At 49.0% G+C, this 7,554-nt stretch overlaps 1 long non-coding RNA gene across 1 annotated transcript in view; it reads right to left on the bottom strand.

Moving 5' to 3' along the window:
• Window positions 1-4,054, bottom strand: part of LOC147262420 (uncharacterized) — a 6,633-nt gene extending 2,579 nt beyond the window's left edge. The window contains exon 1 of the long non-coding RNA XR_015112553.1: window positions 3,679-4,054. This is a non-coding gene — a long non-coding RNA (uncharacterized LOC147262420). The remainder of the gene's footprint in view (window positions 1-3,678) is intronic.
• Window positions 4,055-7,554: the final 3,500 nt, after the last annotated feature.

Below are 7,554 nucleotides of genomic sequence, written 5' to 3'. Positions count from 1 at the left end.
AGTCCATTTACCCCACCCTTGACAAAACCGCCATGTTGTAAAGACGTTTAGGGCCTCTTTCCTCACGGCGCTAGCTGGCGCTCCGTCACACCCAAGCATCACTGCTAATTTCAGACAGGTGCAGGTTTCACCATCAGGTGTTGCCAACTAGCTAACGAACCTGCTCCACCTGCTCAGACAGGTGCTTCAGTAGGTTGCTGAAGCTGGTCTGGTGCCTCGATATTTTAGAACACCTGTAAACGTTTGGCACCATAGACCCAGAAGAGCGGCGTTACAGGTGACGTGATATTTAACGAGCTCAATAGTTAGAAACACAGAGGAGCAGCACTGCAGCGAGGCTCCGCTGATGACCAACAACACCGGTCACCTCCTCCCCCCAGACCCGCTTCACCTCCCCCAGACCTGCCTCACCTCCCCCCAGACCTGCTTCACCTCCCCCAGACCTGCTTCACCTCCCCCATACCTGCTTCTAGAAAGGAAAGGAAGACGACAGCAGCAGAAACAGCTCATCAGTCACGAGTTAAAGATTCATTCCATCAGGCTCGATTCAAATCAAAGTCCATCTCATGTTTTTTTAAGAAGGCAAAAACCACCTCAAGCGAGCATAAAAACGTTTCCTTTTTCTGCAAGTTTAGGTCGGCTCGTGAGCCTCATGTTGCTTCCATACAACACAAACCTGCTCCTGGTCAACTGTTAACAACCCCTTCAAGGAAATGCAGCCCCACTTTGCTCCTCACATGCCTCTGACTGACCGGCTCCTGTCACGCTGCTAGAAGCACCACAACTTTACATTCTTTGCTAAAGTGACTTCATCTGCAGCCGTGAACCTACTCAGGTGCTTGTGATGAATCCGGGTCTTCCTCTGGAGTAAATACTCCCCCAGACTTACTGCCATTTGATGGTCTTGACTTGCAGCCAGACGTGAGACCAGGTATGCACTCAAGGCTCCCCTGACAGAAGCAGCGTCTGCAGCTCCTGCAAGCATCCCAGTTTGGAGCCTCATAAACATTTGGCATCCTCGTCACACGTGAAGCTCCAGCAGCAGCTCTCCTTTCATTAATTACCCTCTACATGTCTGTGCTGATCATGTGGAAAGTGTGAGCTTTTAAAGCAGTCCCAGCTGTCTCAGCCCCATCGATCAGCCTTCTCCTCTGCTACCAGTTTCCAATTACCAGGCTGGTTCTGGCCTTTGTTTGCTGAGGTCTATTCAGAACATGCTGGGACTCTCAATGAGGAGCCGTACTGTAGCCCTCCCTTGTTATTTCATCTCAGTTGGGGTCTCGGTCAACACTTGTCAACTGAACAGTTTTTAAAAGCTGAGAAAGTAACTGGTGACTTATGACTTGACAAAGGCTTGACCTGCTCACAGCAAATACAATTAACACGTTACAAGAGGCCATCATGACACCGTCCTCACCGTCCTCCCACCTGAACGGTCCAACGCCAGCGGGTAAACCATAAACGCCACGTTTCCAAAGATAATGTCACGTAACCACAGTTACTGAGGTTGATTTATGGGTGATTATATTCATTGATGAATAGCTTGTGATGCATGTGTTTCTCCTCAGGTTAACGTAAATGTATGAAACTAAAACAAACGCATGAGTGTGTCTCAGTCCAACCCTTCGGCTGGAGAATGGAGTGTTTGGTATGACGCTTTTCTACCTTTGCACCACGACTGTCTCATTCAGTAAATCAGTCAAGTGATGCACTGCGATGTAACGTTCAGCAGACAGGAAGCGCTGGCCAGTGACGGGTGGAAGTTTTGGAGGTGTGGAACAATTTGAGAGTTCAAGATGGTTGAGGAAGTGAGTCACGCCGAGTATCAGTGACATCACATTTTCAGGTGAGATGACACGTTTGTGGAGTAGTTTAGTCATTTGATGACTAATAAAGGTGGTGTGGTATTTCTGACCAAATCTGAGGTGACCTGGTGGACCAACCAGGACACTGCATCACGGTGGAATTAAAAAGTCATTTCCTGTCGCCAGCAGGTGGCGCTGTGACTGATCCATCTCCAAATTTAATGGGTTCTTCCCTTTTCTACCAGGTTTGGTGAAAAATCCGGCTCGTAGATTTTACATAATACTGCACCGGAAACACGACCTCCTTGGTGGAGAAAATAATTACGCAATAACGTTGGTTATTATGTCTCTTCAAAGTTTGTGAGATTCACGATCCAGAACTTCACACAGCAGAGAAATGTTGTGTAAGAGGATCAAACCATCCGGCTCCTCCTAGGCTTGTTATTCTGTCACGTCCTCCATTAGCACCGTTTCATAATCCTCCAGCTAATGACCTGACGGCCTGGAGCTCCTGGACGTATCAAAGTGAAGACAAATTTCCCTCTTAACGTCTTCCACCTCACTCGTACCGTCTCAGTGTCCTCCTCTGACCCCGTTTGCGTTTTGCATTTCCGTTTCTGCAAAACAGACTGAAAGATAAAGGGCTCATCCAGCAAACACTCCCCAGCTTCCCTCTTCATGAATATCTCATGTTCTCACTTAATGAACTCGGAATTTCTGGCCACGATACAACACGCGGCCAGGCGTGGAGGAGGAAGAAATGAGGAGAATTTCAAACGCACAAATCCAATATCGCTGTTGTACTGCAGGTCAAACGCCGGTATTTGACTCTCCTGATGTAACACATCCAGTCGCTGAAGTCTGAATCACTGAATTAACCCTCGCGTGGAGCTCAGGTTTGGTGCTCAGGTACGAGGGATGAGCCACGCTGCACAGCTGCCATTGTGAAATGGACGCAATGGCGCCGCCGCTCATGTAGGGCCGATTTAATAAACAGAGGTGCACGAGAGGTTCAGTCCTCAACCAGACTGATGGGAGCGGTGATTGCTGCAGGTGAACTGGTAACGAGGCACACGCACTCCAGTTCCCAGCTCGGAACAGAGACGCAGCAGCCAGTTTCTGATGATGATGATTAGCGCAGCGCACTTGATGAGGTGCAGCTGCGGCTTGTTACGTGCAATCACGCAATCACCATGTGAATGCAGTCGTATGTGCTGGATTCTCAGGTCTGACGAAGGACCCCCCCCCCCAACAGGGCGCAGGCACAGTGGCTGGTGCCTGCAGTCACACACCAACGGACAAGCAAGCTCACTAGAAGGAGAGCTGAATTGTTCAGATATGACTTCATAACGGGCGCCATGAGAGTGTTTGCCCTGTGTTGTGTGTCTTTGGCCTGTTGCTCGCTGGCTTCAGGGAAGCTACGGTTGTTCAGTCACCTCTCAGTACAGTGTGTGTGTGTGTGTGTGTGTGTGGGTGCAGTGGAGCCTGACACTCCCGTCCAGCTCCTGTGATGACACACAAAATCAGATCCTAAAACGCCTGACCAAATACCATCACAGCTCAGTGATGATGTCACGGCGCTCAGGCCCAGTGTGACCTGCAGCAACATGAGTTACATGCGGATGACTCGCAGACGTCCGTTGAGCTAGTGTTAAACTAATGTCACCCGCTGAGGCTCAAGAGGAGGGAGATTATTTTGCTAAGTGCAGATGTTCTGGATGAAGCGATAATACGCGGGAGGTGTGATCAATCGACCGGGCTCTAAAATGTGTGATCAATGGAGGTTAATCAGAACAGCTGATGACTCCGAGTGCAGGCCTCCGCCACGGCAAACCCTCGTCTCCTGGATGCAAATACTTCTGTCTATACTCACGTGGAAAGACTTGTGAAGGACGCCACATCCATCAGCTTCACCAGTGACAGCTGGCGCTGGAGCGAATGCCCTGTGAGGACGTGAGCTAGCCCGACGCAAACAAGCCACTCTTCCTTGATACTGAAACCAGAGCATGTCCAGGCCGTCCTCCAGTTGTTGTTGTTGGGGGGGGGGGGGCAGTGTCATATATCACTCAAGGAACAAACCAGAATCCTTCACAAATGAGAGGAAAGCAGGCTAAAAGTAACAGAGTGGCTGCAACCGAAGTCTGGAAGGAGGTGAGCTGATAGCAGCGTTCCACCGTTGATTGAAACCGTCCTGATGAATAGTTTCCAAAAATGGTTGAAGGGATCTTTCATCCAGACAGAGCTGATGTCCCTGGTGGTGCAGGTCTTTGTGTGTGCTGCTCAAACAAGACAGACGGTCCCAATAAAGCTCAAGATCTGATTGGCTGATATTTGGGGGTGAAGTCCAGCCGAGAGGTTGTCATTAGAGTCTGAATTAATCACAGGTGTGTGAGCTCATTAATCATCCCCCTCATTCACCTGGAAAATTTACTTTGTAACTCCAGTTTTTTGATTTGTACACAACATGCAGATGAGCAGGCAGCAGCTGTTGCCTTGAGCACATCAGTGCTGCTGCACCACGAGTGAACGGGAGCGAAGATCTCTTTTGGTATCGCCGCTGTTCTTCCACTCATTACCTCTGATGTCATCAGTTCCCCCAGGAGGTTCCCCACTGGTCTTGGCCTCCTGGTGTCCCCTCTGTCCACTACATCCTCCCCTGGATCTGCTCAGCAGCCGGTGTCCTGCCTCCACCCGTCAGCTCCAGCGCCTCTCAGTTCAACGAGAGGCCTCTGGGCCTCAGGCTGATCTTTCGCCTGCTTCAGGAAGAAGCTGCTGCTAACTTGTCTGACTCCACCTCACTTCAGCCAGAATGAGAGGCAAACAAATGCACATGATGGAGGCACCGCTGAGGGACTGGTGGCGTCCATAACTTTTACTGTTTTGATCAAATCTTTTTCTTTTCCCTTTCAAAAGATTCTGAGTGTGGTGTCCCAGCAGGAGGCCCAGCAGCCACTCAGTCCTGGTTCTGAGAAATTAAACAAGACTGGCCATGTAATTGCCCCTGCAGGGACCGCTCTCACTTTAATAACACACTCTGTGATTGGATGTGGGGGAACAACGCCGGGGCTGACAGTCCTGGCAGGATAAACAAGAGAGGGAGGAATCTATTCTGGTCAGGAGCCTCGTATGAGATAACAGGACAGCACCCGGGGGAGACGTGCAGCAGGAGCCCATATGTGGCCTTATAGACACACACACACACACACACACACACACACAAAACACTTCATTGCAACTATCAACATGTTCCCATCAGACGTTATGGGACGTGGCAGGTCGTTCTGGGTCAAATGTTGACAGCGGACCTCAGGTTGAGCACCAGTACTCCCACTGGTATCACCTCTTTCATGCGCACCATAACACGCCCGTAAGACATAACGCCACGTCTGTGATAATGACCTCCTCACACTGATGTAGTTGCGTCTCTTGGAGCTCACAGATCCTCTCGCCAGGCGTTGTGAGACATGAAATAATCAGAAATGACCTTAAAGACGACTAATGGCAACAGCGAGGAGATGAAACGCGAGGGCGAGGGAGGGAAGATCCCCAGTTGTCACTCTGGATCTGAAGCCAAGCTTTTGATGCTTTTAGGTGTAAAAGAGGAGTGAGGTCACGTGGGACAGGGTTGGCGTTTCCTTCCATTCGCCAGTGCTTCCCACACACATCAAAGGTTCAAGTAGGGCTTTAAGTCACGTGTGCAAAAATCCCACAGTGGTGCATATATATATATAGAGAGAGCGAGAGAGAGAGAGAGAGAGGAATGATTGCAGGTCCATGACCCCTGGAGATCAATAACGAGTATTGATACTGAGATGCTGGTATTGATCCTGATCCTGGGAGGCTGCTCTGACATTTCCTAGTAACAGACCAACTCTATATTTCATTTAATTTAACAAGTAAAAATCACATTATATTGCACGTATTAAGAATTAATCGAAGTGTGATCAAACATTCATCTTTGACCAGCCAGAAGAGAGAGAAGTTTCGTCCGATTCGTTCCTGAAAGTCTCTCTGATGAAATGTGGGAAACTAATAAATTTGTAATTAAGAAGTAAGAATCCTTTCCTTCAAGGTTCAAATGAAATTTCCACTGTGATCACAAACAGGTTTTTCAGAATTGTAACGGGAACTTCAGGTTTATTTACATTAGAAGACAGTGATGAGTTCTTTCTCTTTCATTTTCTGGAGTTTCTAAGGAGGGAGAATTGTATTTGAAGGAGTTTATAGTTTTTTGTTGCTGTTGTTTGTTGTTTAATGAAACCACTTGGAGGTCTTTAGAACGCCGTATTTGTCTTGCAGCGTGATGCAAGCGGCCTGCTGCTTAATAAAGTTCTCTGGACGCCTGTCGGGAGAGCTGAAGGTGTTTCAGTCTTGGTTCAGGAGGGTCAACAGTTAACAGACTGAGTGAGAAATGTAATCTGCGAGTGTGTTTATCACGGCGTGAGATGAGCGACTGGACAAGTGTGAAAGCCGAGCTAAGCAGCGGTGGAGTGGAGCGATGTCGGCTCCAGATTGATGAGCCGATCGTCTTGATGGATGGAGCTTCGGCGCTCGGCTATCAGCCTTTCTGTTGGAGTCGCAGCTGCAACGCTCTGCAGAGGAACTGCACTCCTCTGGTCCCAGATAGCACTATCACTCCATTCCACAGTCCCAAACACTCCTGCAGCCCTGCTCACTCTCATCTCACCTGCTCGGCTTTGTGGGTTGTTGTTTGAACTCACCTGTCGACTGAACTCCGCGTGCGTCACAGCAACAGAGGTGCAGGTGAAGCTGAGTTGCACCTGACAAAAAGACAAGAACAATCACTGCTGCATCCCAGCAACCACCCATGCTTCAGACACACACCACCTGCTCAGTGTGGTTGCTTTCTTCTCCAAAGGCATGCTGGGAAATCCTAACTCATCCCATGAGCTGCCATTGCTGGCTCATTCGTGACAATTGTTTGAGGGGATGTCACTTTTCTCTCTCTCTCTCTCTGTCTTCCCTGCTGCAAGAAGCAAGAGTTCCTCTGCTAACGGACGATGAGCTTCACGATACACTGATTGATGAAAGCAGATATGTTTTTACTCAACATGCTTCAAGTTCATGGAAAGAAATGCGGACACGCAGTGGGAGGAGGGTGACGCTAAAGCTGTGGCGGTCTGGGAACTGTCACCTGCTCCTGTCCTGAAATACACCTGTAGTGTCTCTGTTCTTGGTGGTGCTTCTATCAGACCTGGTCCAGTTCTAGTCCAGGACCTAGTGAGGGATTCAGGGGTGTTTCTGTGGACGGGGTCATCGCTGCCATGCTGTTATCAACTGTCTCATCATAGGAATGTTTCCTTTGCTTCATCACTGATGACTCAGACATGGTACCGGTATCAGAGTCACTGGGAGAATATTCCTGGGCTCTCACTGGTTCATTTCAATTCAAATTCAATTCAGAAATATTTTATTCACTCATCAAAAATTAACGTGTGTGTGTGTGGGGGGGGGGGGGGGGGGGGCTGGCTCCAGCTATTTTGGATGAGAGTCCAGGGCAGCCTGTTGATGAGCGTTGATGCATTTGACACTTCAGCTGCTGTCCGTGGTGCTGATGAGAGGCTGGTTGGCAGGATCGTCATGGCGACACAACAGTTGTCTCCAATGGTTTTGTGTGTGTGTGTGTGTGTGTTACAGTGTGACTGTTTGTGTGTGTGTTTGTGCACTCATCTTTTGGGGGAACAAAATGAACACTTAGCAACAACGACTATCAACTTTTCATAGGCGA

Source organism: Aulostomus chinensis, chromosome 4 (genome assembly GCF_037954235.1).
Source record: "Aulostomus chinensis isolate RoL2024-O1b breed Wild chromosome 4, RoL_Achi_v1.0, whole genome shotgun sequence".
Classification (NCBI taxonomy): domain Eukaryota; kingdom Metazoa; phylum Chordata; class Actinopteri; order Syngnathiformes; family Aulostomidae; genus Aulostomus; species Aulostomus chinensis.
Note: the sequence above shows the minus strand (reverse complement) of the source record. Positions and strands in the feature narration are given on the sequence as shown.